The sequence below is a fragment of the Bubalus bubalis genome, chromosome 3 (assembly GCF_019923935.1).
Source record: "Bubalus bubalis isolate 160015118507 breed Murrah chromosome 3, NDDB_SH_1, whole genome shotgun sequence".
Lineage (NCBI taxonomy): Eukaryota > Metazoa > Chordata > Mammalia > Artiodactyla > Bovidae > Bubalus > Bubalus bubalis.
The window spans coordinates 152,425,231-152,437,861 of record NC_059159.1 but is presented as its reverse complement, the minus strand read 5'-3'; the positions used below and the strand labels follow the sequence as shown (position 1 = coordinate 152,437,861).

General features: G+C 43.1%; 1 protein-coding gene across 10 annotated transcripts in view; it reads right to left on the bottom strand.

The window, feature by feature from the left end:
- The window catches only part of PLPPR1 (phospholipid phosphatase related 1), a 600,006-nt gene that overhangs the window by 186,273 nt on the left and 401,102 nt on the right, over positions 1 to 12,631 (bottom strand). The window lies entirely within an intron of this gene.

Here is a 12,631-nt window from a genome sequence, read left to right as displayed (position 1 = left end):
AATACAGAAGAAAAGCTAGCTGAGACCAGGGAAGGGTCAGTTAAGCAGTCACTCTGGCCACATAGGATGCTGGGACAAGGAAAAAACTAAGTCACGGAGGAAGTTCCTGGTAGTAGTTCCTCTGGTCCCTGGGGAAGGACCAGTCCAGTAAAATTAAGTGCAAAGACATGTGGATTCAGGCCACGTTTACTGCAAGCCTAGTATCAAGTGACAAAACTAAAAGAAGTGAGGAGTCTGATGTCCTTTATTCAAGAGAAAATAATCCATGGATTGGGGGGAGTGCAGAGCCTCAGAAGCAGTGCAGCATTCTTTCCGAGAGATTTTGGGCAAGAGTGTTTTACAGAGCATCAGAAGAGGCCATGTGGAAATAGGGTGTAAGTGGCTAGGAGGCTGGGAGTTTCCTTATAAGGCTGGTAGGTCCTGTTTCCCAGGGTACAGTGAGCTGGCTAAAGCCAAGTTGGACAACTGTGATTGGTGTATGTTAGGTTTCCTTGGCAGGCATTTCCTGTAGGTGCAGCCTGGCTTAGGTTTACCTTTGTAATGTGGACCAGGCTACTAAGGTGGCTTCCATTTAGTGGGTCCTGATATGAGTTAACTTTATCAGTAGCTTCAAATGTACAGGCAGACCTGGCCTGGCTACTATGGCTACCAGGTTTCAGGTTCCAGCCTTTAATCTATCTACTCACTGATTAACTGACTCATCCAAAATATATGTCCATAGAGGCAATATGGCATAGAGGTTAACAGGGCAAAGTGTATAGCCAGACTGAGAAGGTTTGAATCCCAGCTCTACCAATATTAGCAGTGAGACTTGAGGCAAGTTACTTAAGCTTTCTGTGCCTCAGTTTACTTCTATGTAAGAAACTCTAGGCGGGTATTTTCTTGGAAGGAATAAGTTTGCAGCATTTGGTGAGAGCGATGTTCAGATATGTTGGATTGAGATATGTGGTAAATGTTTGGAAGAGCCACTGCAGGATAAAGCACAGGCCTGCTGACCAATCGGGAGAAACAAGCTGGGGCTGGGAATGAGAACTATGCAGTGCTCAGCTGTTCAGTCATGTCTGACTCTTTGCAGCTCAATGCACTGTAGTCAAACCAGGCTCCTCCATCCATGGAGTTTTCCAGGCAAGAATACTGGAGTGGGTTGCCATTTCCTACTCCAGGGGATCTTCCCGACCCAGGAATTGAACCCATGTCTTTTACATCTCTTGCATTGGCAGGAGATTCTTTACAACTAGCGCCACCCAGGAAGCCTGAAATGAGCAGGGCTGGGGCCAATTAGCAGGGTGATGCTTTCCCCCAGCCCTGTGCTATTTCGCATCAAAGAACAGGAACAGATAAAGTCAGCACTGGATCCAAAGTGGGGAATCACGAGTGGGTAGAGGAACTAAAATTCCAGAGCACATGGGGTAAAGAGTGCTGGTGACAGAAAAGCAAGAGCCAGGCAAGGATACGTGTCCTAATGCAGTTTGCCAGCTTCGGTTACTTACATCCTTATTCACAGCTCTCCCATGTCCATCCTAGTGCTAGAAAATTACCTTTAAGTTGGCTATTTTTACTTGGTCTCTTTCTAAGAACAACTACAGTGAAATGATGGGTTAGATTCTTTTTAAGTCCTCATTCAGACTTCCCTGGTGGCGCAGTAGACAGGAATCTGTCTGCCATGGCAAGGGACATAGGTTCCATCTCTGGTCCAAGAAGATTCCACATGCCATGGAGCAACCAAACTTATGCACCACAACTACTGAAGGCCACGAGCCTAGAGCCTGTGCTCTGCAACGAGAGAAGACACCGCAATGAGAAGTCCATGCCCAGCAACCAAGAGTAGCCCCTGCTCACCGCAACTAGAGAAAGCCCACACGCAGCAGCAAAGACCCAGTGCAACCAAAAATAATTTTTAAAAATTCTTATACAATAAATATGTTTTAAAATTGTTCATTCATATACAACCAGGAATCCTCTCACTCATTCTGTGCTAGGAAAAATCCATCAAGTTATTGTTAAGAACTTGGGCTCTGACCTGAGTTTAATTCTAATCTAACAGGAGTAGTGAGATTTTTCCACTTACAATGTGATTTTTTTGATAATATACTTAAACTCTTTAATCCTCAAGTTTCTAATCTGAAAACTGGCAATGACAATATCTGCTTCATAAACCATCGTGAGAATAAGGTAATTCACTCAAAAGGCTCAACTTCCATAGTGCAAAAACATTTACGATGCTAATGATTAAATAACATGAGACAGAGCACCTAATGCTTTCACAGACTAGAATCTTCCCTGTGGCCAGAGGAGATTCCCATTGGTTCTCCTCAGAAACATGTCTCTCCTCCCAATGTCTAACAGAACGCCATGTCCATTGTGGCTGGGAATTAATCCTCATTTTCTATTCAAAGACTTCCGATTCCTCATGACACTTCTACACAGGGACACAGGAGTGTCATTTTCTTCCAGACAGAAGCTTCCATATTTGAATCATTTTCTCATGGGACTCCTGCCAGGTGTCAGCACTGTGACTTCTAAGCAGTGTTACCTACTGACAGGCCTTGAGGCCACTCACCTGTGGAGCACACTCCCACCTCTTTCTCACGTTTGCCTGTCTTGTATTGCTGCTTATTTTAGTCTCTCATCCTGGTCCTGAGTTATTCTGCTGCCCAGCTAGCCAGAGGACACATATATCAAATTTTGGGGGTTCAGTACATCTTATTACACAGTCCACCAAAACCATCCTCCCCCTACAACACATGGGCCAAATTCTACTGTAGGTAACTGGCTGCTATCTTCTGACCCCTATTCTCCCTGTCTCTGAGGGGTATGACAATCTTGTTGAATTCATCTGTTATGTCATTAAACAGCCGTCACGTTGTACCCTGTAGAAGGAGCCATTTATCCCACCAACAGATGAGGAAGGGGAGCTATTTAAACAAGGGGGTCCTTGGAGAAAAAGGGAAAATTGTGTTCAGTACACATGTAAGGTACCCTTCTCCTGACCTTTATCCACTTGTCAATGTGTATAAAATGCAAAGAACATTTTATACATCTAACGATTTCTACATTATTAGGGTCAATGTTTTGTTCTTGCTGGTGTTTCAAACACCTGTTTCTCCTATGTGCAATACTCAGTGGGGATTCTGGTATATAACAGACCTCAAACACTCGAACGAATGAAACTTAAACTCAGCTTTAGTCCATGTAAGGAGTCTACTTCTTTCCTACTGACTAACCTTGCTTTTATGTCTCTAGGAAAAGTCAAACTCATTCAGGAAAAGTTATTTTTATGAGAATATATATAGACTTAGCCCTTTTGTGGGCAAAAGGAGTGGGTGGTGACCCGCTTCTAACTCCTTCTGTGCTCCCATTTGAGGGTACTATAGATCCACAGGTTTTGCCTCCTTCATTATACCAAGCGGCAAGTGTGCAGTAGACGCGTCTCCATTTGTTGGGGTGCAGCTGAGACACAGGCCGGGGGAAAGCTCTCCAGCACATCTGGCCAGGGCTGAGGCCCTTGATGCCGGCCCCACACCCACCTGCATATTTTACTTCACGATGGCCATTTTATTAACCAACCAGAATTATACATAATCTTTATTTTGCATTTCCATATCTACAAAAATTAATGTAACGATGCCACTTCTACTGCGAGTACCACATGCTGCCTTCACCAGGAATCACCTCCCTCATCTTCTCCGTCTCGCTCCACTGTCAACCCTGAGGGAGAAGAACCCATCTTCACGGAGCTCGCACGGGCGCCAGGCACCCTGCTAGGTCGGCTCCGTGCTGCCTCCTTCAGTCCTCACAACGTGCCTGTGAAGCAGAATTCTCAGCTTCCTACAAGAGCAAGGCCAAGGCCCTGCAGAGGTTAACACCTCACCCAAAACAATAAGGCTAGCAAGTGACGGAGCTGGGATCTGAACCCATGTGGTTATTTCAAAAGTTCATGTTTTGCAGGCTGGTCAGACAGAGCTGCCTCTCTGAACTGTGACCACATCTGGGTGCCTGTTCTATTTTTGGCACCCAGTCATGTGCTTTTCATATTAAGCAGGGGGAGGGAGGCTCCAGCAACTCTATTCGACTTCATTATAATATTTTCTAAATGTTATTTTTCCTATTTCTGAAAGGTGAAGAAATACAGATTTCACAATAAATAGTGAAAAACCCCCTACCCATTGTGATATTAATTGCTTTACCATGAGGTCTTCAGGGATGACTACATCATAAAGACAGAACCGTGCTCCCCACCATATGGGATATTAGTCACTTCTGGCTGCTCCTCTACATCCTTGGAAAAAAGCCAGTATAAATGTCTCTTGTGCTGTGAAACCTGTGAGAACATGCATCACCAGAGCTAATGAGGGGTACGTTGAAAGGAGAAAAAAAATCATCAACTGGTGCCCCAAGAAATTGTCATCACTGAAGTATGATAGAGGAAAGAAACTGGTTAGTCAGGCTTCAGAAGTTACGCTTCTAGTTATTTATCAACTAAAACCCTTATATTTATTCTTTAGACATTTAAAAAGTGGTCATGACTTTTGGATGTACAATTGGAAGAATAGAGGAAATTCTCATTAATCAAACATTTGCATTATAAACTATGCTAGGTCCAGCACCTACTTTTATTTAGTCCATGCAATTCTGGTAGCTGTGAGCATAAGCTCTAGGATCAGGCAAGTCTGTGCTTGACTTCCAGCTCTGTTGTGTGACCTCTCATGAGTTGTTTCACTCCTCTCTCTGCCTTGATTTCCTCATCTGTAAAATGCAGATCATCACCCACAGCCTGCAGCTCTGTGGCGAGGAACAAGTAATGTTTACAAAGCATTTAGCCCATCCTAGCACCCAGCATGCAGTCAACTGTTACGTCCATTGATTCTTTCAACAAATATCCATTGGGCAGCTATTTGTGTCAGGTATTGTTTTTGTTTCTGGAAACACAGTTGTATATAAAACAGACAGGAGCCCTGTCTTGTAGTGTTTAATACTCAGAAACATAATTATGATGACTAACAACCTAGTGAGTTATGGGGCAGATTTATTACTGGCTTCAGTTTACATTTTCTTGGCAAAACTCTATTAGTCTTTGCCCTGCTTCATTCCATATTCCAAGGCCAAATTTGCCTGTTACTCCAGGTGTTTCTTGACTTCCTACTTTTGCATTCCAGTCCCCTATAATGAAAAGGACATCTTTTTTGGGTGTTAGTTCTAAAAGGTCTTGTAGGTCTTCATAGAACCGTTCAACTTCAGCTTCTTCAGCGTTACTGGTTGGGGCATAGACTTGGATTACTGTGATATTGAATGGTTTGCCTTGGAAATGAACAGAGATCATTCTGTCGTTTTTGAGATTGCATCCAAGTACTGCATTTCGGACTCTTTTGTTGACCATGATGGCCACTCCATTTCTTCTGAGGGATTCCTGCCTGCAATAGTAGATATAATGGTCATCTGAGTTAAATTCACCCATTCCAGTCCATTTCAGTTCGCTGATTCCTAGAATGCCGACATTCACTCTTGCCATCTCTTGTTTGACCACTTCCAGTTTGCCTTGATTCATGGACCTGACATTCCAGGTTCCTATGCAATAGTGCTCTTTACAGCATCAGACCTTGCTTCTATCACCAGTCACATCCACAGCTGGGTATTGTTTTTGCTTTTACTCCATCCCTTCATTCTTTCTGGAGTTATTTCTCCAGTGATCTCCAGTAGCATATTGGGCACCTACTGACCTGGGGAGTTTCTCTTTCAGTATCCTATCATTTTGCCTTTTCATACTGTTCATGGGGTTCTCAAGGCAAGAATACTGAAGTGGTTTGCCATTCCCTTCTCCAGTGGACCACATTCTGTCAGATCTCTCCACCATGACCTGTCCGTCTTGGGTTGCCCCACGGGCATGGCTTAGTTTCATTGAGTTAGACAAGGCTGTGGTCCTAGTGTGATTAGACTGACTAGTTTTCTGTGAGTATGGTTTCAGTGTGTTTGCCCTCTGATGCCCTCTTGCAACACCTACCATCTTACTTGGGTTTCTCTTACCTTGGGCATGGGGTATCTCTTCATGGCTGCTCCAGCAAAGCACAGCCATTGCTCCTTACCTTGGACAAGGGGTATCTCGTCACCGCTGCCCTTCCTGACCTTCAACGTGGGATAGCTCCTCTAGGCCCTCCTGCGCCCATGCTGCCACGGCTCCTTAGACGTGGGGTTGGTCCTCCCGGTCACTGCCCCTGGCCCAGACTAATAGAGTTTTGCCAAGAAAATGCACTGGTCATAACGAACACCCTCTTCCAACAACACAAGAGAAGACTCTACACATGGACATCACCAGATGGTCAACACTGAAATCAGATTGATTATATTCTTTGCAGCCAAAGATGGAGAAGCTCTATACAGTCAGCAAAAACAAGACCAGGAGCTGACTGTGGCTCAGATCATGAACTCCTTATTGCCAAATTCAGACTTAAATTGAAGAAAGGAGGGAAAACCACTAGACCATTCAGGTATGACCTAAATCAAATCCCTTATGATTATACAGTGTAAGTGAGAAATAGATTAAGGGCCTAGATCTGATAGATAGAGTGCCTGATGAACTATGGAATGAGGTTCATGACACTGTACAGGAGACAGGGATCAAGACCATCCCCATGGAAAAGAAATGCAAAAAAGCAAAATGGCTGTCTGGGGAGGCCTTACAAATAGCTGTGAAAAGAAGAGAAGCGAAAAGCAAAGGAGAAAAGGAAAGATATAAACATCTGAATGCAGAGTTCCAAAGAATAGCAAGAAGAGATAAGAAAGCCTTCCTCAGCGATCAATGCAAAGAAATAGAGGAAAACAACAGAATGGGAAAGACTAGGGATCTCTTCAAGAAAATCAGAGATACCAAAGGAACATTTCATGCAAAGATGGGCTCGATAAAGGACAGAAATGGTATGGACCTAACAGATGCAGAAGATATTAAGAAGAGGTGGCAAGAATACACAGAAGAACTGTACAAAAAAGATCTTCACGACCCAGATAATCACGATGGTGTGATCACTCATCTAGAGCCAGACATCCTGGAATGTGAAGTCAAGTGGGCCTTAGGAAGCATCACTACGAACAATGCTAGTGAGGGTGATGGAATTCCAGTTGAGCTATTCCAAATCCTGAAAGATGATGCTGTGAAAGTGCTGTACTCAATATGCCAGCACATTTGGAAAACTCAGCAGTGGCCACAGGACTGGAAAAGGGCAATTTTCATTCCAATCCCAAAGAAAGGCAATGCCAAAGAATGCTCAAACTACCACACAATTGCACTCATCTCACACGCTAGTAAAGTAATGCTCAAAATTCTCCAAGCCAGGCTTCAGCAATATGTGAACTGTGAACTTCCTGATGTTCAAGCTGGTTTTAGAAAAGGCAGAGGAACCAGAGATCAAATTGCCAACATCTGCTGGATCATGGAAAAAGCAAGAGAGTTCCAGAAAAGCATCTATTTCTGCTTTATTGACTATGCCAAAGCCTTTGACTGTGTGGATCACAATAAACTGTGGAAAATTCTGAAAGAGATTGGAATACCAGACCACCTGACCTGCCTCTTGAGAAATCTGTATGCAGGTCAGGAAGCAACAGTTAGAACTGGACATAGAACAACAGGCTGGTTCCAAATAGGAAAAGGAGTACGTCAAGGCTGTATATTGTCACCCTGCTTATTTAACTTCTATGCAGAGTACATCATGAGAAATGCTGGACTGGAAGAAACACAAGCTGGAATCAAGATTGCTGGGAGAAATATCAATAACCTCAGATATGCAGATGACACCACCCTTATGGCAGAAAGTGAAGAGGAACTAAAAAACCTCTTGATGAAAGTGAAAGTGGAGAGTGAAAAAGTTGGCTTAAAGCTCAACATTCAGAAAACGAAGATCAAGGCATCCAGTCCCATCACTTCATGGGAAATAGATGGGGAAACAGTGGAAACAGTGTCAGACTTTATTTTTCTGGGCTCCAAAATCACTGAGATGGTGATTGCAGCCATGAAATTAAAAGACGCTTACTCCTTGGAAGGAAAGTTATGACCAACCTAGACAGCATATTCAAAAGCAGAGACATTACCTTGCCAACAAAGGTTCGTATAGTCAAGGCTATGGTTTTTCCTGTGGTCATGTATGGATGTGAGAGTTGGACTGTGAAGAAGGCTGAGCGCCAAAGAATTGATGCTTTTGAACTGTGGTGTTGGAGAAGACTCTTGAGAGTCCCTTGGACTGCAAGGAGATCCAACCAGTCCATTCTGAAGGAGATCAGCCCTGGGATTTCTTTGGAAGGAATGATGCTAAAGCTGAAACTCCAGTACTTTGGCCACCTAATGCCAAGAGTTGACTCATTGGAAAAGACTCTGATGCTGGGAGGGATTGGGGGCAGGAGGAGAAGGGGACGATGGAAGATGAGATGGCTGGATGGCATCACTGACTCGATGGACATGAGTCTGAGTGAACTCCGGGAGTTGGTGATGGACAGGGAGGCCTGGAGTGCTGGGATTCATGGGGTCGCAAAGAGTTGGACACGACTGAGCGACTGATCTGATCTGATCTGATCAGTTTACATGTGAGGAAACTGAGGCACTGAAATTCATTTCTCCAAGTTACCTTGGTGGCAGGAATCCATCAGCTCTCCTGTACAGGCAAAATGACAGAGTTGTCTTAATTACTGCGTGTTGATGAAGAATAGCCATTGTAATTCACAAATGCAGCCTCCTTTATTCTGTATGCTGTCAATGTGGGTAGCGTAACACAGCAGAAAAACTCAGGATTTACAGTCAGGGGGTTTGATTTAAATCATGATTCTGTTACTTACTTGATGTCATATATCCTCTGTGAACACGTTGATCTCTTTGAACCTGTCTGTTCATCAACACAGTGGGGATAACAGTATACTCAGTGCCATGTGAGGGATCAAACGAAGCACGGAGGCTCAGAAACTTTGTCAGTCTTACTATATTATGGAAAGGAATATTAGAATACGACCATTTCAGAGCAGACTGTTTTCGCTCCAGAGGTAACACATACTAAAACTTGTACCACTGCTTTTTGGAGCATATTCTTGATCAATATACTCAGACTTGCCATGTAGAGTATGCAGGCTGTGTTCTGCCCAAGGGCACCAAACCAAGGAGGCAGACAGTGACTATAACACAACCTACCCTGCTCCCGAAGCTGTGCGCCCAAATACAGGACCACCTTCACGCAGAGGAACCAGGCAGCTTTCTCTAATTTTGCCCCAAGGCAGAGTATGGGCTAGCAGTGTCCTTGATTAAACTGTTCTTCTTCTTCTTTTTTTTTTTTATTTATTTATTTATTTTTTTTTTAAATTTTATTTTATTTTTAAACTTTACATAACTGTATTAGATTTGCCAAATATCAAAATGAATCCGCCACAGGTTTACATGTGTTCCCCATCCTGAACCCTCCTGTTCTTCTTTAATCATCTTCCACCTAAGTACTGCCAAAGAATGTCACCTCTCGGACTATCCTTAAAGACTAAAGGAACGAGTACTGTCAGGAGAGCCAGGTGCTGTCACTAAGAAACCCAGTAACCATATTCAAGTCCTCATCATGCAATTTGATGAAATTACAAAAATAACCAAATAACCACATGACTCATTTTTAAACATAGAAGTACATAAAGCTCTCAAAAGCAAATATAACAGAATGAATGCAACTCATAAAGTTCCATTTAGACACTTACCCATAATTGACTAAAAATTGAATAGGGAAGAAGGGATTTATGAGTGAAAGATTCAACAGTAACAAGTAAATGTAGAGAAATTGGAATCTTCACTAGAGCAATAAACACAGCTTAATGTCAGAGGAAAAGAGAACACTGTCATGCAAAGCATGTGTTGAATGGTATCAAGTAGGATCAGCGAAGGAGGACCCACAAGTGATTGTTGTTCCCAGATTTTAGCACCTGCAGTGAGATAAGTCTCCAATTTGCTGAACAGACCTGTGCTTATTCTCTCAACTCTAATGCTGACAGTATAAGCTGTTCCTATAAACATGACACTTCTTCAGGATGCTGTGGATACTTGGCAACCTGCAAGCAGTATCTCAGGTTTTAAAGGGAAGTGGGCTGGTGATAAATGGTGAAAGAGAAGATAATTATTCCCCCACTAATTCTGATTCACCTGCCACTAAGGGCTGTGAAAGGAAACACAGGGAAGCGGAAGAGGAGGAGGAGGTGAGGGTGGAAAAAGAACCCTGAAGGAATTTACACCCACTCAGAGGTGAAGGAGAGGAACTGAAGCTGATTAAGAAAGAGCAGAGAAACTTTCCTAAGCCCCTGCAACCTCAGTCACAGCCCATACTACCTCCTTTTGTATTTTATCTGCAGCATTTCTGCTTGCCTGCCTCTTCCCCACACAGCCATCTGAAATACACCATGACAGTGTTAACACACAGGACTGAGTCGACTCCCCTGCTGCTCCTTTCCTCACTTGAGTGCCCGCTGGGCACAAAGTGGCGGGGGCTGAAAAACGGGAAGGTGAAAACAACTCCACCAGAATGGAACAGCAAAACAGGGATCTCCCGGGGATGTATGTCTCGGCTTTTATCAAGAAAGGACTCCCACAGCAGTAGGATCTGCAACCTTTAAGCCAGAGGTGACTCAGAGGAGGAGGAAAACATGTTTCTAATATAATGACCTGCATGATTCAGGAACACAACAACTGAATACAGACTCCAGATCAGCAGCTTTTAGGGAGTCATATGCAGAGCAATCCTGAAGTCTCTATATAAGTAGATGGTAACATTTCATTGATACTAAAGGGGGTCGGTAAAAGTGAGAAAATGAAACACACTGTAGAGGAAGAAAAACCTGAGTCATTTAGCCTAACAAGGATCAAAGTAAGGAGATCCTTAATAAAAGGGTTTGAAATCATAGTAAATAAATACAGTGAGGGGTTGTAGTGGAAAGCACTTTGCCCTGGCAATCAGATCTGGGTTCTAAGTCAATGCTCCAGTGGGTGTTCCTGAGAGGAGACTGATGAAGCCCTCATTCAGATGGCCTGTGAATTAATGTATGCTTCTTTCACTTTAGGAAATATGGACAGAAAAAAAAAAAAAAAAGAGCATCACTTAATCTACAAAATTAGAAGCATGACCATGTGAGAACCATCTAGGGAATTTTTCAGTCCTCTTAAGGATCTCTGTCATCTGACCCCACAAAGTGATGCAGTTGCACATTCTCTAGCCAAGGACTCCAGGATGATGGGGTCTCATACCAATTAGTAAGTGTGACCTGGTGTTCTTTATACCTTGCATTCACCTCATCTATAAAGTGAGGGGTACACGTTAAACCATAAACTTGACTCTTCAGAAGGCTTGTCACCTGGTACACCATACCCAGTTCTCACGATTTGCTCACAGATACCCTCTGGGGTTTCTCATCCCTCTGCTTCTCCCCTCCAAAAATGCCATGCCCAGACCTACCACCTGCCCTCTACTTTTGCTGTTCTCTTGAACTAGAACTTGAATCCATCCATACTCCCTTCCAAACACTTATCACTTACCCTACCATCCATAAATTATTCCCAGCTGCTTGGATATCTGTCCTGCTTTGCAGTTTTCCTTTTCTTACAGACCACAACATATCACTTAGCACTTGACTCTGTTATCTGACATTGTCCTCAAATTATCTTCTATGACTTAGGGTTGTCTCTTTAACAATATATCAAATTCCTTAATTCTTCAACTTCTATATTCTTTACAGTACATAAATAGTCAATAAAGATGTAATGGAGATGTAGTCTACCTAATTTAACAAAGTAGAAACTATGGATGGATACCAACCTCATTTTCATAGAATAGAGCAAAATTGCATGATTCCTAGAACTCCAAACCTAAACTTGACTTATGTTGTTTACACTCTGCAATTTACTTGACTATTCTTGAACATTAGTAATTCAAATATTTTGAAGGTCTTCCATGTGCCAGTTCTATATGTATCATCTCACTTAATTCTCACAGCCACCAAATAAAGTAGTATCACTGACCAGTTTTATAGATGTAGACAGGGGAAGAACAGCAAAGTTAAGCAATTTGCTCAAACCTACAGAGCAATAATCTTCCCACATGGCACTAGTGGTAAAGAACCCACCTATCATACAGCAAATTCCCGTTGGCTATCCATGGCTGTATGTCTCAGGAAACTCAAACAGGGGCTCTGTATCAACCCAGAGGGGTGGGATGGGAAGGGAGATGGGAGGGAGGTTCAAGCGGGTGGGGATGTATATATACCTATGGCTGATTCATGTTGAGATTTGACAGAAAATAACAAAATTCTGTAAAGCAATTATCCTTCAATTAAAAAATAAATAATTTTTTGTTTGTTTTAAAAAGGACCCACCTACCAATGCAGGAGATGTAAGAGATGAGGGTTTGATCCCTGGGTCGGGAAGATCCCTGGAGAAGGAAATGGCAACCCACTCCAATATTCTTGCCTGGAGAATTCCATGGACAGAGGAGCCTGGCGGGCTACAGTCCATAGGGTTGCAAAGAGTCAGATATGACAGCCCACACGCACAGAGCAGTAAGGTAGAGCTGAGACTTGAAATCAGCTTGTCTAAATTCTGAATCCAGTTTGTAACCTCCATACAACAATTCTACTATTCAGC